This window comes from Pelodiscus sinensis, chromosome 4, assembly GCF_052426305.1.
Source record: "Pelodiscus sinensis isolate ZL-2025 chromosome 4, ASM5242630v1, whole genome shotgun sequence".
In the NCBI taxonomy this organism is placed as follows: Eukaryota; Metazoa; Chordata; order Testudines; family Trionychidae; genus Pelodiscus; species Pelodiscus sinensis.
The window spans coordinates 90,761,105-90,779,548 of NC_143055.1; the positions used below are offsets into that span (position 1 = coordinate 90,761,105).

At 40.7% G+C, this 18,444-nt stretch overlaps 1 long non-coding RNA gene across 1 annotated transcript in view; it reads left to right on the plus strand.

The window, feature by feature from the left end:
• Positions 1–18,444, plus strand: part of LOC142829588 (uncharacterized) — a 187,211-nt gene that overhangs the window by 1,581 nt on the left and 167,186 nt on the right. Inside the window, exon 2 of the long non-coding RNA XR_012904135.2 lies at positions 15,799–15,936. This is a non-coding gene — a long non-coding RNA (uncharacterized LOC142829588). The remainder of the gene's footprint in view (positions 1–15,798; positions 15,937–18,444) is intronic.

The following is an 18,444-nucleotide window of genomic DNA, read 5'->3' on the forward strand; positions in this document are numbered from 1 at the left end:
AGAAACAGGGGCAGCAGCTTGCCTTACTGTAGCTTTATAGTACTGTAAAAGTAGAGCCTAAAAGAGTCAGTGCCTGCTTTGCTATGCTGATAGTCCTGTCACTTTGCCATGCTTCCTCATGAGACCACCTGGAAACAAAACAAGTGTATGTTCCAGCATACTTTGTGTATTTTGATTCATTGCTGATCCAAAATACCAACATAGTGTTAAAAGGACTGTGGTGGGGTATTCTGTCATCTGGAATGTAAACCAGGTTCTATTTCACTACTGCATTGCCAGGGCAATTATTTACAAATATAGACCACTTTAATGCAGTATAACTTACGAAAGAGAGTGTCAGATGGAATCTTTTGTTTATCTAAAATTCCACAGTTCCTACCTGGGTGATAGGAAATACAAAGATTCTTATTTCACCACAGGCTGCCCTGCGGTGGTAGATGAAATGTTTCCTAAACTGATAGTTTGTCAAAAAATTGACATCCTTGTGGAAGAAAGGAGTTCTGCTAATGTTCACTTATACTTATGCAAGCAGCTTTGCAGAACATTCCAAGTATTGGAATGAAATGATTTAATTCATTTGCATTTAATCACTTCTGTGATATTGCAAGATACTTTTTAAACCATTTTTCATTAAATCGTGATGATGCTTGCTTTTTTGTAAGCACGAATACAAATTGCCAATATATGCAATGTTAGTAAGCCATAGACCAATTTCCATAATCTATGCTTTGAATATTTTGACAATGTACTGTGGTTACATGAAGGCACACAAGCTTTGGGCAAATGGTTTCTTTAATAATTTAAGGATTTCTCAAATTACTATTCCACATGTTGCCTCTGAGTATAGACATTTTAAAAAAAAGTTAATGAAAATATGGCTAGTTTATAATGGTATTTCTCTGAGTGAAATCTCTCCTTTGAATCAATTCATTCAAAGCAAAAAGAAATGTAATCAAGGTATTTTTGTTAAATATTACTTCTGCCTAAAATTTAATTTTAATTATGTAATGTGTTTAATAACAAGAATTGGGTTTTAATGAAAATCCTGTCTGAGAAAAGGCTTCAAGGGATATTTTGAAATTCTAATACCCTATATAGATACAGCAAGTAATATAGTTTTGCTGTGTAGCTTTTAGCAAGAGAAACCATTATGCTACTACTCATTTTCTTTACATAAAATTTTGCATTTGAGTGATTTGTACTATTTATATTGTAAGTACTGCCCTATTCTGCTACTTAGTCACTGGCTTACTGCCTTCAACTTAACATAACTGAAGTTGTATTTGGTACTCCTTAGGTGTAAGATGCAATACAATTGAAATCCTTTTTGGTGTATATCACACTTATTTCCTATGAAGTAGGACAACTTAGGGTTAATATGTAAACAGCAAGAGAAAATGAAAATTGAAGAAAAAACTACCAATTGTTGGAGGTGAGGGGGAGAGGTTTAGTGGTTAAGTTCTGAGATGCCATAATAACGGTACTGGTACAACAACCTGAACAGAATACAATAATGGAATTTTCGGAGACACAAGAGGATGGGGAGGAAACTTGGCTTGTACCCTAGCTTCCTCATAGTTAGTGATCCTGGTATATGCTGTGGGACTCTCTAATGTCCCCGCCCCCTCTCCGGGGTAGGGGGGCCATCACGCTTCTCTGTCTCGCTCCTGAATAGTCCTCCGGTAACTGACCGGGTCGGAGGGGGACCTGAGCCCACCCTCTCTCCAGGTTCCAGCCCAGGATCCTAAGGGTGGGCATCCGTGACACGCCGCCCGACCGGGGGGGGGCTATGGCCGCAACTCACCGGTCCCCGGGAATTTCCGACCCCATCCTGGGCTGCCTCCTACGATCCCTTCGGTCCCTTATGATATGGGCTTTGGTTCAGCGGGTTGCCGGGGCGACTCACCCATGCTGGTCGTGGGGGTCCTCGGCTGTCCGTCCTGGGTCCGCTGTTGGTCCGACCACGGCGCCGCAGTCCTCGGTGCTTGCCAGCTCCCCGTCCCTCCTGGGCTCCGTCCTCTCCCTGTGCTGCCGGCCGCCCGGCTTTTAAAACTGGCGCCCCGGACCAGGGATGCCGGCGCATGCCCCCCTGGGGGGCCGGGAGCATGCGTGGGCGGAACGTCTTGGAGGTCCCTGTGCCTGCGCTGGCAGCCGCCGTTGGGCCGGCGCGTCAGAGCCACTCGGGCGTTCCAGCGGCAGTTTCCCGTGACGCCCCAGTGCGGGGTTGGGGCTCGTGATCCCCACCACCCCATCACAGACTCAAGTTACCATCACTACAGAACTTAGGCAACATTACAGACCACCCTAAATTGGACAATGAACAAGCCCTAGACCCTTTACATCACCATCAGGGCACAGCAGTGAGCTGCATAAGATTAAAGGGTTAGCTGGGGGAGGCTAGCCCATAGTCCAGAGCCAGCGTCTACCAACCTGGTTTAGGGGCCTGGCAACTCTTTCTGCCCTCTCCCTCCCCCTCTCTTTTCCCGCTTCTATGTTAGCTGTCAACATAGGATCTAAGACTAAGATCTAACAGGAAGTTAAAAATATGTGGTCCATAGAGATGTAAAACTCATCTTCTGTGAGCTACTCAACTCACCTGCAAGTTTTTACTGCTAGAAATCATACAAATAAGCACTTTCTATTTTAAAATAAATATATAGGCAGAGCAAATAAAATGGCTGATTGCATGCATGTTGGAAAAACAATTTATAGATGTATGCAAATACGATACATTGGTAAGAGGAACCTATGGGCTGTAACAGTTGCTGTTGCAAAAAATGAGCATAATTTTATTTAAATTAAAAAGTAGCTTTTATACTACAAATATATGTACTTTTATGTCCATTGAATATAAATATTTTGTATGACTCAGAAATGTGTTTGCAACAATTGAGGACAAACAGCATTTTAATTACATTGCTCTCAATGGTTGGATAGCTCTGACCTCTTGTTAGTGGTATTTTTCATTTGCTAGTAAAGAAGTAGCATTATTTCTACTTGCCTTCAGCAGAGTGACTACTTAGTTCTAAGAATGTGGAAGCTGTCACCAATTTACAGTAGCTTCTCCAGGCTTGTGAGCAAAAACATTTGTCTGATATTTGTTTGTTACAAATAAATGTGGTGTAAACTCTCCATTGTGAAGAAAAATCAAGCAATTCCTCCCCGTCCTAACTTCTCTCCAGAAAACTAATAGCCCAGTTGTGCATCTATGATCTGAACCTTTCATGCGTGTCTCCCTTATATGCTGAAAAGGGACATGGTTGCTTCCATTGCAACATCTGCATCTCCGTCTTCCTCTGGACCCTGTGAGTGCTGTTTGCTGAGTCGAGAGCACAAGTTCCTGAACTTCTTATTTTTTTTCCCCTGAGGCCTGCCCCAGCATGCTATAAAAACCAACACCTCCCTCCCCCAGGCCACAGCTGGGTTTAGAATAATAGAGAATTAGAGTGGGAAGTGGGGATGTGAAATGTTAACTGGTAAACATCATCCAAAACGGGTACTGCTTACTGGTTCCAGTTAATTGATAGGGGCTGGAGCAGCTTCCCACTAACTCTGGGCAGGGGCTGCTCCAGCTCTGTGGGGTCCTGGGCAGGGCCTGTCTGTGGCAGGTCTTGTCTGCTTTCCTCCCCCACTCCCCACAGCAGATCACACCCTGGCTCCCTGGGGGTCAGGACAGCAGAGGATGCTAGCCCTGCTCCCAGGAAGCCAGCTGCAGACCCCACAGCAAAGCCTCCTTCCCTCAGAGCGGAGCTGGCAGCCCTGCTCCCAGGAGGCTTCACTGCAGGCTTTGCAGTATAAAGCTTATTTAAGCATTATATAGCAAAGCCCACAGAACATAGCTGCTAGGATTATTAGCAGTGACACTGTTACCTTTTGAAACAAATTTTTACATCCCTAGTTGGAAGAGACCTCAGGAGGTCAATAGTCCAACCCTCTCTTCTCCGCCTCTTTCCCCCCGCATGCTCAAACCAATTCCTGCCTGCATATAAAAGCCACATGTGTTGGCGTATAGCAAATGGGGAAATTGCCTGTTCCCATACCACAGAGCCCCCCCCCCCCCTTTTGCTCAGGCTTGGACTTCCACTGCAGATGGTGGGGCTGTTAGCTCCAGACTTTGGCACCAAGTCATAGGTCTTTACTTTCTGCCCTGAGCCCCAGAAAGTTTTAATGTTGGCCCTGCTAGGAGAAGGCCAAAGACTTCTGGTTAAGAATTTCTGGTCTAAAGAGCTATGTGGTAGGAGGGCTGAAGAGGAACATGGGTTGCATTGGGCGACAGGTTTGACCTAAGCCATTCTCCGAGAATCCAACGAAGTTCAGAGAATAAATATAAAACCTAAAGCTGTCTTATATTTCTGCAATCTCCCCAGTGTCCCCCCAAATGGTAGTAAATCTTCCGTTAAGTAGCTGGGTTCCAGGAGTAGCCACTGGCGAGCTGAAACCCTGATAGAATAATGCTAGTGAAGCTGCACTGCAAGAGAAGGGAAAAGAAGGGACTCTGCTGACATGGAAGTTCTGGATCTCCTGTTTTATCTCCCAACCCAAGATCTATAGACCTCTTTGGGAAATCTGAGGTTGAAGGCTGACTTGGACAGAACAACTAGCATGAATTTTCTAGTTCTTCCACTTTTAATCGTCTTCCTGAGGCTTTTCCTTCAGGGGAGAGCAATTGTGTTCTACAGTAATTATTAGAGTTACAGGATTGTTTTCTTATAGTATGAGGACATAATGTTTTGGACACTTATTACAGAAGATTGTAGCTCTACTTTGTTTAAATAAATGAAGTAAAATATAAAAGTGTAAATACAAATACTCGCAACCACATTTTTGGGAAGTATATGGTGCTTTTCTCTATGTAGATTTTAAGTGTATAAATAAAACGAACCAAGCTTCCAGTATTATGCATATGTAGCAGAGTACAATTAACTATATCCCAAGTCTCTCTCAGTGGGTACGTTTGGGGAAAACTCCATTTGTGTTGTGAATATCATTTTTTTTTTTTTGGTGGTGGTAACTATCGTTGTTGTTGTTGTTTTTTATTGTAACCCATGTTGAATTAAGACATCCAGTTTATTGAAGAGCAATCTGATCTTGACAAGGTCAGTGCATTCTAGAAAATGTCACACTCCTGCTGGGTTGTATCTGGGTCAATACAGAGAGTACAAACAATGAGTGCCATCAGTATGAAATGACTGTGCCATGTGAAGACCATAGGCTGCACTGATAAGGGAACTGACATTGGGATGATTTGTAATGGAGAAGCTTACTGGAGAAGAGGGTGATTGCAGTCTGGAATTCTCTTTGCTGAAACAGAAACCTGAGTAGGTAAAGACTGTATTAAAAGATGGGTGCTTCCCTGAGCAAGGGGTCAACCACTTCCATGTGGAAGGAGACTATGCTGGGGGGAGGAGAGACTGTGAGAAGGCCACCCAGCTTAAGGATTCTGAGTGGGTCTCAGACACATAGGAGTGCTTCTCAGGACTGTTACTTTTATAAAGATCTGTAACTCTGGTGTCTTCAAGAGTAAGAGTTAAGTTTTTGTTCTTTGCTTTCCAACCCTGTGGCCCTAAAGTGTTCAGCTATAAACCAACCTCCCGTAGATGAGCTATGTGGGCTGGGAAGAGGGAACGGAAGGATGTGACATGTCTAGTCAATTGGGGGCTCAGCTGGGTTTAGGCTGCACGGTAGGATGCTATTGTCCAGGGAGGGCATCAGATGTGGAATCTGCACCTACCTTCAGGGATGCCAACAGGTGATCAGTCACTAAGCAATGTAAGGGAGACCTAGGATTATTGTTTTTCCACCAATTACTAAACAATGTGTTTCTGTAGGAAATGCAATTAAAAACAAACTATTTTAAAGGAACAGGAAGAGAAGATCCATCTAAAGAGCCTAGGGGATCTGCTGTCCTGACCACCCCTGCTCTCTCTGATGCTTCCCTGACTGAGAAGTGAAGAGATTTTTCTGAGATTCAAGTCAATCGTTGGTGTCTAATAATCTGGTTCGGGTGCTTCAAAATAAAAAGGCAAAGCATTTAACCTTGTCAATGTCATCTATTTTTTTAACTATAATGGAAAGCTTTTTTTCAAGTGAGCATGAATATTTATAACTGACAAAAAAATTAATCAATGGCAGTAATAATTAATAAATAGGCCATTCTTCTAAATCATTTTTAAATTATTTAGACAGATTTTTTTTGCCTGGGGAAGGACATATGTCTTCAAAACTTAATGCTGAGTTGTAGACATGGTGTATAGTACTATGTTTGACTGGTGTGCATATAAACATGGACTAACATGCATTCTCTATACCTTGGATATTAAGTAAACTATGTACATTCAGATATTGTGGTGGTTTACTTCTGTGCATTTGTACAGCCTCACTACAATGGGTTCTGATATGTGTGAGTTACTGTACAAATAAAATAACTGCTTATGCGTGTGGGGAAATACGGTATTCTTATACCGATGACCATCAGCTAATTGTGGGGTCAGCTGCATTTTGTGTTCTATGTAGTAAGTAGGAGCAGTGCCTCTGAGCTGTAATGCTTCCAAAGAGCCTGGCATAGAATACATACTCTCCAGGATGCTGTCTCTCTGATCCAAAATCCATTCAAATCAATGTACAGACTCCACCAATTGACTCCAATAAGCTTTGGCTCAGATCCTTTATAAAATCAATAGTGCCATGCTAAATGCTTCTGTTCTAGATGATATAAAATATGGCCCCTCAAAATATATTCTTTTGTTATTTCTAAAGATTTTTATTCTTTTTCATGCACTGATTTAAAATGTCTGCTGCTCTGTGACTTAAAACTTCAGATCACATCATACGGGGGATTTATCAGTGTACCACAATGCAGGTAATAATATCATCTGGTTTGTTATTACTGAGGATGCAGTAATTTACTATCATTCACTGTGCACTCAAATTATTTTTGGGTAGCTGAATGTCCTACATCCAACTTACGTTTTTATGTCTCCAATGATCGCTGCTTGCATATTTGAGCAGTCTATATATAGTATCTTTATTTACTGCATCTATTTATGCACAGCCCTCCAAATTCCATTAACATCACAATTGCTGTATATTGATCACTAATGTGCTACTATTCAAAACCTAAATCTGCATTCTGCAACCATACAGGTGAGGAAATTAGGGTTTTTTTTAATGCCCTTGAGTTCTCCTATTGAAATAAATGGGACTATTCACATGAGTAAAGTGCTAAATACATGAAATAGTTCATTCTGTGAAGCAGAAATAGCATTGTAATGTACACTGTTATGTAAATAGTGTCTGATACTTAGGTGCTGTTGAATATCTTATCTAAATGATTTCAATTATTAAATTCCATTTTTATAATGAAATGTAGGCTCTCAATTGCCTCTGATTTTAAGTGGGATTGAAGTCGTGTAAGCATGGTTTTCAAAATTTCTCTAGATGTTTCTTTCCCCACATTCCCACAGCACTTGTATCTGCACACATGAAATAACTTGAAGTTGTATTAGCACAACTTCAACTGCCACCTAGTCAACTACTGAAGTATAATAATGCAGGAATTATTGTGACTAAATAATTCTTAAAATTAAGATAATAAACTACAAACTTAAAAAGGTATAATTGCCACTTTTTAAGTAACTAACAACACATTGCTTTTCATTTGGCAGAGACACACAAAGATGACTAACATAAGTTGTTTGCTTTTGGGGGGCAGAAGGGGGTGATACATTAGTGGCATTTCCCCAGCCAAAATATTTTGTGGGCCAGGTATTGCTGGCATCATATGTGTAAAGAAGCTTCTAAAAGATGCTAATGACTCATACTTAAGATTGTTTGGTGCATGCTCAGATTATATGCGGGTCATTTACTTGACTCAGATTTTGTAGCTATGAATAGGCCTGCAGTGGAACATGGCATGTTTAAGGAAGATTGCTTCAAGCATTGAATTAATGATATTTGGTATTAAGGTGAAGCACAAGTTAATACATACACCTTCATATTTTCAGGCTGGTTTGCCTTTTCTTTGGATTGATTCTGCCTACATGTGCTCATAGTATTAATTAGTGTACATTGACGTACTATGTGGCATGATGGAAAGAGTCAAGGTGTTAAGATCTTTGAGGCAGGGAGCTTGTTTTTATGATCAAATATAATAATCTCATGGCACACTATAAACTCTTAGGGTGCGTCTAGACTGGCAAGATTGTGTGCAAAAGCAGTTGCTTTTGTGCAAAACCTTGCCAGCTGTCTACACTGGCTGCTTGAACTTGTGCAAGAGCACTGACTTTGTAATGTACAAAATCAGTGCTTCTTGAGCAAATACTTTCACGCTCCTGCTCAGGGAAAAGCCCACTTGCGCAAGAATACTTGCTCAAGAGGGCCAGTGTAGACAGGGAAGATCTGTTTTGTGCAAAAAAGCCCCGATAGCTAACATAGCGATCAGGGCTTTCTTGTGCAAAATCGTGTCTAGACTGGCCACAGATGCTTTTCCGCAAAAGCATCTGTGCCAATCTAGAGGCACTTTTGAGGAAATACTTTTAACGGAAAATTTTTTCCGTTAAAAGTATTTCCACAAAATCATGCCAGTCTAGACGTAGCCCCAATGATAGCATGGCCAACAGAATTTTAAAGCAATACAGTCTATGAAGTTGTTCACAACTTGAATGTATTGCATGTATCAATATATAATGCATATTCAATAGGTACACACACTTTTGTACTAAATTTCCTTTGATAATATCAGATGGAGTAGAAGTTTTTATTTATTAAATGAAAAAAAATAAAATGGAAAAAATGAATCCCAAAAGCGCAACTCCTTGTGCCCTCAGTAAGCATGGAACCAGTAAAAGGTAGCAGAAACCATGTCCTCTGCATCCTGAATTGAGAAGTTTACATCTCAAACTATTTTCTATTCTTGTATCATCTATAGGCTACAATCAGGGATAAGTGTCCAATCATACTGGACTCTATGGAAATCTAAAAAATCAAAACAAGCTTTTTTTAGTCTAACAGGTTTTAGAGGTGCTAACACTGATTAATAAGAAAAAAGAGGTCAACTGTGTTGAAAGGCTTATGGAAGCCCCATATAATCAATTTAGATTAGGTGAACAAAAAACCTAGATTTCATGGCTACAATGTTGGGGACACAAAGATAACATTGCAACTCTGAATTAAAATATTTTTGCATGTTTCCAAATGGCAACTGGTATTTACCCATATGCCCTGCATGTTTAAAGGATGCTTGTGTAGTCTCTTGAAGGATTTAATTTTGCAGAGCAATAGGTACCCCACTGACTTATTAATTTTGAGAATGCGTAGCTGCTCACGGGACAGGCACAAAAGCTGGGAAAATTGATCCCTAAAAGGGCTTGTCTATATTGCATTCCTCTCTTGAAAGAGGAATGCAAATGAAGCAGATCAAAAATTCAAATGAAGTACAGATTTGCAAATCTTGCGCTTCATACGCATAATCTCATGGGCGCTTTTTTGAAAAAGGGTGGTTTTTTTTTTTTTTTAAACCCAGAAGTCTAGACAGGGTTCTTTCGGCGGGGGAAAAAAAATCCTCTGAGTTCTTTCAAAACATACTCATTTTTTCAGGAGTACCAGACTGGGTTTTTTCGAAAAAACCCTTTTCAAAAAAGTGCTGTCATGCGATTATGCAAATGAAGCATGAGATTTGCAAATCCACGTTTCATTTGAATTTTTTATTTTTCATTTGCATTCCTCTGTCGAAGGGAATGCAGTCTAGAGATAGCGTAAGTGGGATGGTTCTCAGATATTCTGAAGTTGTAGGCAATGCCGTAACTCTGAAAATCAGGTCGCAATTATCAAAACTTAATTATAACCCATATCTGAGACGCCTTGTAGTGTAGAAATATGTTTCAATTGATACTGGAGAACAGCTTCACATAATGGCTCTTAAAAAAAAATACAGAACATTGAAGTTGGGTTGTGCTACAATCTGTATATAGTGCACATAATGCAGTCATACTACTACTGATATGGCATGCAACATAAAAATACAAGTAATTTAAACAAAGTTTTGAAATTCTGAAACTTTGAAATGTTCCAAAATGAGAGTATTCCAAACACAAGGGAATTTTTCCATGGAAAGTTCAGATTAAATTATACTACTTCATGAAAATATCAACAAAATTGTTTTCTTTTCCCCTCCTCTGCTGGAAAACTCTTGGGATTAAATGTTCTGACAAATTCCAGTATGTCAGAATAGAGTTTACAGTGAAATAAATTGTAATTGAAAATCCACAAGGGGCTAATAATACATGTGAGGGGGTCATCCTCTCAGTTCCCTGTACAGGCAGTCCCCGACTTACGTGGATCCGACTTACGTCGGATCCCTAGATACGAACGGGGTGAGGCAACTCCCACACATGAGCAGCAGCATTCCCGGGGCTCGCTCACCTGGGTCCTAGGATCCTCCTCCTCCTTGGGCCTGCTCAGACTGGGGTCCCGCAGAGCTGCCGGGAAGAGGAAAAGTGCCTCCCCACGCCCGCTGCCCCCCCCCACCCCCCTGCCAGCAACAGGCTGCCCCCTCCCCTGAGCAACAGGCTGCCGAACAGCAGACAAAAGCAGCCTCTCCGCCCCTCCTCCCCCTATACATGCTGGGCTCCCTGGGCAAACAAAGACTCCACCAAAACAAACAAAGTGCAGCCCTCATTGTGTTAGCAAAAAAAGGACCCTCCTCCTAGAACCCTAGGTGGTGTGTGGAAATAAAGCTATTAGCTCAAAGCATGGTGCAGAGCTGTTTGGTATTTGATGAGTTACTCCTTTAGTCCTGAGTTTGTCACAAGGACAGAAATAGATGTGAAATCTTCTGAACAGGGGAACAGACAGCAAAACAGACATTAGAGGGGAGTTAACCTTTCCCTATGCTATCCAAAACTAAAAAAAATGTTTGGCTAGAGTTTCCCCTAAAATATGTACCAGTTCCGACTTACATACAAATTCAACTTAAGAACAAACCTACAGTCCCTATCTTGTACGTAACCCGGGGACTGCCTGTACCTACAAGCTCCGCATCTATACTGTTGTAGAAACTTAAAGGTCCAGGGTAAGTAGGTTTGAAAAGAGAAATGGCAGGGGAGCACAGAACAGAAAGAAACTATGAGAGACATAAGGGCAAAGAGAGCCCCTCCCCCCAAAAAAAAATAAAACAAATATTATCTGGCTTTAGGGGTAATAGCAGTAAAGCACTATTTTTCTGGAGGAAAATAGTTCCCTTAGCATGCCCTGCTTTCAGACTCAGGCAATATAGTGCAATTTGGGGTGCTCCTGCCCTAAAAGCAAATGTTACCATTTTATTGTCTTCACCTACTATCTGTTCCCCATGTTTTCTATGATGTCTTGAAGATAGGTAAAGAAGTATTTTCTAAAAAATGTATATGTAACACTTTCCATAACACCCCCAATAATCCTGCTAATTGTCAAACAAAGGGATATTTCACTCTAAAAGCTGGAGACTGCTTGATTCATAAAATATTTTTCTACATACATGACAATTATAATATCAAGCTCTATGTAGTTGAACAAGTAAACTATCTAAATATCAGCTGACTTTTTTTTTTAAATCAGCAAACAGAGTACATAACATTTCAATTGGATAAATGTTTAACTTGAGCAGCCAAGAACATTGATTCCAGCAGAAACGTTCACAACAGGTTGTAAAATATGCATCTGGAATTTTTAAAATCAGCAAAATATACTGAAAAGAGAGATCCTGTATACTATGATTATTCAACTATACAGCTGAGTCGGAAAATTACCATATGGAACTATTTTATTTGAAAAGCATGTTAAGTGGACAGTGTATTTATAACTCATGCAGCCAATTATGCAACTAAATCACCAAGCTATATGAAACATTAACTATGTAGGAAGATTTATACTGAAATAGTCACTGAACTAGTAACACAGTATCTCTGCCTGGGATGACTTTTGTCTTTTAAATGTTTAACTCACTGCAAAATACAGGACTATGTACATAGTCCTGTATTTTGTTTCAGCTACACCAGACTAACACGGCTACATTTCTATCACTAACTCACTGAAGTTTTCCTACCTCATTCAAAATTCCATTGCAGGAGGATAAAAACATAATATGTGGAAGTCCTGATGATTAAGACATATTTTAATATTGACTAATCCATTCCAAACAACTTCGGTTGACTCAGCTCCAAGTAACTGAAGTAGGATTGTTCTGGATGAAATTTCAGCTAGCTTTGCAGTTTGGGCCAATGTGAAGACATAATGCGCCATCTGATATTCTTTTGACAGAGCTCTGGGTTCAGTGTCCAGAATGGAATGAACACTTACATGAGAAGTCTCAAAGGGGTAACTGTAATTTCAAAAACAACGAATAGTTCTGTGGCACCTTGGAGACTAAATAGATAAATAGATCATGAGCTTTCATGGGCAATCCCACTTCTAAGGTTAGTGAGGTATGAGAAGATTGTGCTTTGAATTCCTAACTCCAGAATCAGCAAAGTACAAAGAGCTTTAAATGGATCAGAGAACCAGGCCCTCTGCATTTTCAGCTTGCAAAGGGCAAAACACGTTTACTAAACCTTAAAACCCATGAGCTAGAATTTAAACGTATCCAGTACAAACACACATTTTGTTCCAATTATTAGAGCTTTTTTACTATTGGTCTTAAAACCTGTGAGAACAGAATTTGCCCCCCAAATACAGAAATAAGTTTTATTGTTTTTTTTTAATCTTTTTACAAAAGTGCATTGAAACTGCATTAAAAATTATGCAGATAAAATGTAAATTCGCATTCTATGATTGCCATATTATTAATCTCGTCAGCTGTGCATGCTATCTTTTCAGACAAATCTGCCCCATAAAACTGACTATATGACATTTAACAAGATAATTATTAATTATAAAATGACAATTTCATGTCCTTTTATATTACTTCAATGTAGATTGTACGGTCAAGTTTTATTTTCAATGTACTATTTAACACACACCATTCATATTGTTTGGTGTTTAATTGCTTTAAAATTATGAGATGAACATGCTGAAATGTGCTAATGTATATGAACAACCATAAAGGATGTAATGCAGACAGTGGTGTGGAAAGTGTTTGGTATGGTAATATATCCAGGTAAGGATAAGAAAAATGTTTACAGTTTTAGAATGAATCTGAGTTTGGCTCTTCTGAAATTCTGAGCCATGGTAATTGATTACAATCATAGAACTGGAAGGACCTCTAGTCCAGTATTCTGTCCTCCATGGAAGGACTAAGCAACATCTAGAGTGCAGACTATCCCTGACAGGTGTTAGTGTAATTCACTCTCATCTCCAATAATGAGATTCTACAGCCTCCCTGGGCAGTTAATTCATAACCCTGACAGTTAGCTATTGGAGATGGAGAGGGAGCATCCTAAACATACCTTAGTACAATTTAAGCCCATTGCTTCTTGTCTTATCAGGAGTTGAGGCGAATATTTTTGCTCCTTCCTTTTTAGGTAAGGTTGAAACTCTCTTAATAGGGGCCTCTCTGATCTGGCAATATCTGTGGTCCAGAAGGCAGGCTGGTGGGGCAGCGGGAGCCTGACACGTGACGGGGGTGCTTCCCAGAAAGGTAGTGGGGGTAGCCCAGTAGGACAGTGAGAGCCTGACACACATGAGGCAGCAGGGTACTAGATGCTGCAGCCAGAGTGGGGAGCTTGAAGGGGGCTGGTTGCAGGAGGTGTAATCCCCGCAAAATCCCTCTTCTGGGATCAGCCAGGTCCTGAGGGTGTTTTGGGTCCAGTCAGGTCCTGTGTGGTTATGCCCCTTTGATCTTTTCCAGACTAAACAAACCCAATTTTTTCTAGATCTTAAAAAATTGTTGTTGCTCTTTTCTGGACTTCTTCAAATTTTTCCATATCCTTTCTGAAATGTGGCACCCAGAACTGGACACAGTACTCCAGCTGAGACTTAATCAGCAACAATTGAGTAGATACTTACTACTTTGCATTTTCACACTTGCCCAATCTGTAATGTACCAACTGTAGTGGTCTCTTCAATGCCATTTAGCTTTCTTCTGACAGTGCTCTGGAATTAGTGTCTAGAGTAGACTGAACACTTTAAGAGATTAAGATTAATGAGGTATGGGAAGATTGTGCTTTTAATAGGAGTCTTCCTTACCACACTCCTATTAATACATCCCATAATGATTGAGGTTGTTTTTTGCAACAGAATCACTTGTGGTCCACTCTGACACACACCCCTGCCCCACCTGATGCCTTTCTGCAGTATTCCTTCCTAGCCAGTTCTTTACAATTTTCTGTGTGTGCAACTGGTTGTTCCTTCCTAATTGGAATACTTTGCATTTGTCCTTATTGAACTTCATCCTGTTTACCTCAGACTATTTCTCCAGTTTGTCTAGATTGGTGGTTTTCAAACTTTTTTTCCTCATGACCCAGTTGAAGAAGATTGTTGATGCTTGTGACCCAGCACAATTATATCTTTTGACTAGTGTGCGGTTTTCAGGGTGGGGCTGCAGGGATGAAGGGTTGTGGGAGGATAAAGGCTTTGCCTGAAAGTGGGCTCTAGGATGGGGCCAGAGATGTGAGCTTTGGGGTACAGGATGAGGAGGGGCAGAAGGGTTCAGTATGTAGGTGGGGACCCTGGCCTGGGGCATGGAAGTGAGTACAGAGGGTGCAGGCTATGGCATGGAACTGGGGATGTGAGGTATCTAAGGTGAAGGAGGGGTTTCTGGGTTTGAAGGGGCTCGGGGCTGGGACAGAGGATTGTTGGGGCACAAGCTTACCTCCAGTGGCTCCCAGTCAGTGATGCAGTAGGATGGCAAGGCAGGCTTACTGCCTGCCCTGGCAGAGTAGTCTGCACTGCACCCTGAAAGTGGCCAGCAGCAGATCCAGCTCCACAGGGTTCCCCAGTCCCAAGCTCTGGCTCCACACATGCATTGGCCAGTAGCTGGTCTGTCACCAAGCATTGCCCAGCAAAAACAGATGGAGCTCATTTTGGGCTTGTTTTGAAATGGGAGTGGCTTCATTTTCTGGCTTATGTTGCTCTTTTATTTGGTGAGATTTGGATACTTGACTTCACCTGGAGCTGGCCTGCTGCTGACTGCTTCCAGGACACAGCATGGTCTGCAGTGCCAGGACAGGCAGCCAACAAGGGTGCTAAGGGCAGTTTCCTATCTGGCCACCCTATAGCAGGGCAACCCATTGCCTAACTTTCTGCAACCCAGTACTGGGTCACAATTCGTACTTTGAAAATCACTGTGCTAGAGCATCTATGTGGTGTGTAGACATTGTCTACAGATAATCACACAGCCTCATGAAACTCATAAATGGTAGCTTATTTGAGCAATCTTGAAATCATTGTGTCTAGGTATGGACAGAGGTTAACATAGTGAAGCACAGGCTTCATTGTGAGTTTAAAATTTACTTTTACAAAATGCAAGTTAAAGAACATAGTTTCTTTTTATGAAATAAGGATCCCTCAATTAGTCCCACTAAAACTACATAATTGTTCTCAATGTTTCTGAACTCAATGCAGTTCAACATATATGTGATAATATGAAAGGGTAGGTAGAAGGGATGTTATTGGTCCCTCAAATGCTGTGTTTATAATCGCTTCAATCACTTCAAAATACTCTGTGGAACACAGCAGTAAGGTTGAAATTCTCTGCTTCTGACTCAGACAGCCGTTTCCAATAATGCTAGTTTTTTCAGAAGCTTATAAGTACAGCATGTGAAAGCTAGATGTGAGTCAAAACTAGAAATTCTAATCTGACTGTTTGCATGTGTTTTTTTTTTTTTTCAGGTAGTTAAGTCTGAAATCTGTGGACCCATTTTACTGTGTTGGTTTCAGCTCGTATTGAAAACTGGATGGAACCCATTTTTGTGCTCCCAATGCTGGAAATATCAACGGATAGGTGATCAAACATGGCAGAAGTTTAAGGTGAGCTGACTGCATGCAAACAAAAAATCAAGCAAACTAGCCACAATCTGCCTCTGAATCTAAGCATTAATTCTGTTGTTAGTAACAGCCATAGCCTTTTTAATGTTCTTGCAGGAATGTTTGCAGTATAACTGAGATTAGAATTTCTGATCATGGTGGATTAAATTTCGTAGTGCTTCCTTTAGATTCTTTTCCTTCCATGTGACCAGAGCATTGTGCTGAGCAGTTTACTGGGGAAACCATCATATCCACACATTTCTCACCTTGCTGCACTGATCTCTATGGCTATTATAGATGGCCAAAGGCTATCTCAAAAATCAAAGTTTCTCATCTGAATTTAGAACAGTTTGGTAAATTCAAAGAGGAAAAACAGGGTTGTCATTTCTGTTAATTCACATCAACACAACAGCAAATTGTGGTGGTTATACCATGAGATTGAGGATGAGGAAATCTGACTCTTAATTTTGTATTTCATTCTCTCATAGTTTGGTCTTGGACAGATCATCTCATTTCTTATGTTGATCTAAAAAATGGAGCTATTCTAGTAACTCATGAGTAATATAAGAAAACTCTGTTACACGTAGACCAGATTTCAAGAGGAGAAAGAAATAAAAGGCTTAGCTAGTCTGTTTTTCCTCAGGTTGAATCTCTCTGGTCTGGAAACACCTATGGTCCAGCAGAGATGTCCATTTAACACGGGTATAGTCAAGCTTCCCGTCCCATAACATTTGTTTACAGATACCTGGCCTGGCTCTGAATGTGCTGTTCTGTTGTTTAGCTCTTATTTATCCTTAAATGTCCTATAATAGAAGACACTTCTAAGGTAAGCAGCAAAGTGCTGACAACTCTGCTAAACAATATTGACCTCCTGTGGTTTGGCAAATTCTCAGGTTTGACACTGATCAGGCCCTGAGGGTTCTAGGCTAGAGAGTTTAAACCTGTATCAACAGTACCTACAGCAAAAATGGTAGAAGCATGTACTATCGAAGTAAAGATCCTACATTTTCTCCTTGTTGATGTGGGTAATTAGTGCAAGGCGGGAAATGTCACATTGAACTTTTGTAAGAGTTGTGTCCATAACAAGCATTTATCTAATTGGTTAGAATGCGTATTCATAATCCCAAATGAATAAAATTAATCTACAGAGAAAATTATAGAGCCAAGTGGGCAAAATAATATATTTGGAAAAAGGGCTGTAAGGCGGACTGGCAAAATTTGTTTTATATGAGGCATCAACCGTGGGAAATGCCTTTTATATATTGTGTTGTTTCATGGTTTGGGTCAAATTGGTGACTTTCTCCTATACAAAATCAGAACTCCTATCTCATTTCAAAATCATGTGTTACAATGTTTCATATTTCACTGTGGTAGTATACACAATAGTGTTCTGGTGTTTTGTTGTGTTTTTTTAATCTCCTTAGGTAATGCCGATTCTTTTATATGATTATTCTGATCACAATCTGGGTTCACTGTGTTTTTTTATCACAATGTGATGTTACATTGAATCCACTGCAGGCAGTTTGTCACAGATTTTCACTGATCATGTACATAAGATTGTTTTCTGGACAGCAATGTTGCATACGGTATTTGTCACTCATGGAATGTGGTATGACAAGGATGGCCTGCTAGAGACTGCTGCCTGTATATAAACTTTGGATGCCTAAACAGTTACATAATTATTATACAGTTTCAGTCTTGGAATTGGTAAGACTGAGAAATAAAATGTCTATTTTTAATGAACCCAGAATGTAACAGTGTGTGTTGTATCAATAATGCTGAGGGTTCAATTACAAGGTTGCCCCATTCTGATATGTACTCTTCTATAAATGTTTGCAACACTTTTTTTTTCCAGTTCTTCATGATATGGGGCGGCCCATGCATAGAGGCAGACTTGGCAGTTGCCTAGAGCGCTGCATTAAACGGTGCGCCCAATGGCGATGCACCGCCATTGAGGGCTTTGGATGCGGGGGCACCGATCGCGCATTCCGCCTAGGGCTCCAGTTGCCAGCAGCTTGTCGTGGAGGCGCTGATTGCACATTCCACCTGGGGCACCAGTTGCCGGCAGCTCGTCTCGGACCGCCCCTGCTCATGATACAATCCAAGGTGCAAAGCAGAAAAGTAAACATGAGTGAAGGGGACTCTAGAAACCTGAAATCATCTGTTGCACCTTTCTAACACTCCAAGTCAATAATATCGATGCAGTTGTCTCAGTGAAGCACTTTGCAAATGCCAAGAAAACCCCCCAAAAAGGAAATTAATGGATATTGAAGGAGATGATTCAAAGATAATTCACTTCCATTAGATCACACAGTTTTATTAAAGCTATGGTAAATTTCCCCTGAAACACTTCTCTTATCAAAGTGCAACATCTAATCAGACTATACTGGGAGGAGGCAGAGAAATCACACAGTTCATTTAAATAGCCAGTTTTTTAATGGAAGGGGGGAAAGTCATTGACGTTATTGATTATGTAGGATTACTACTTCAGCAAAATAAAATTACTCAAAG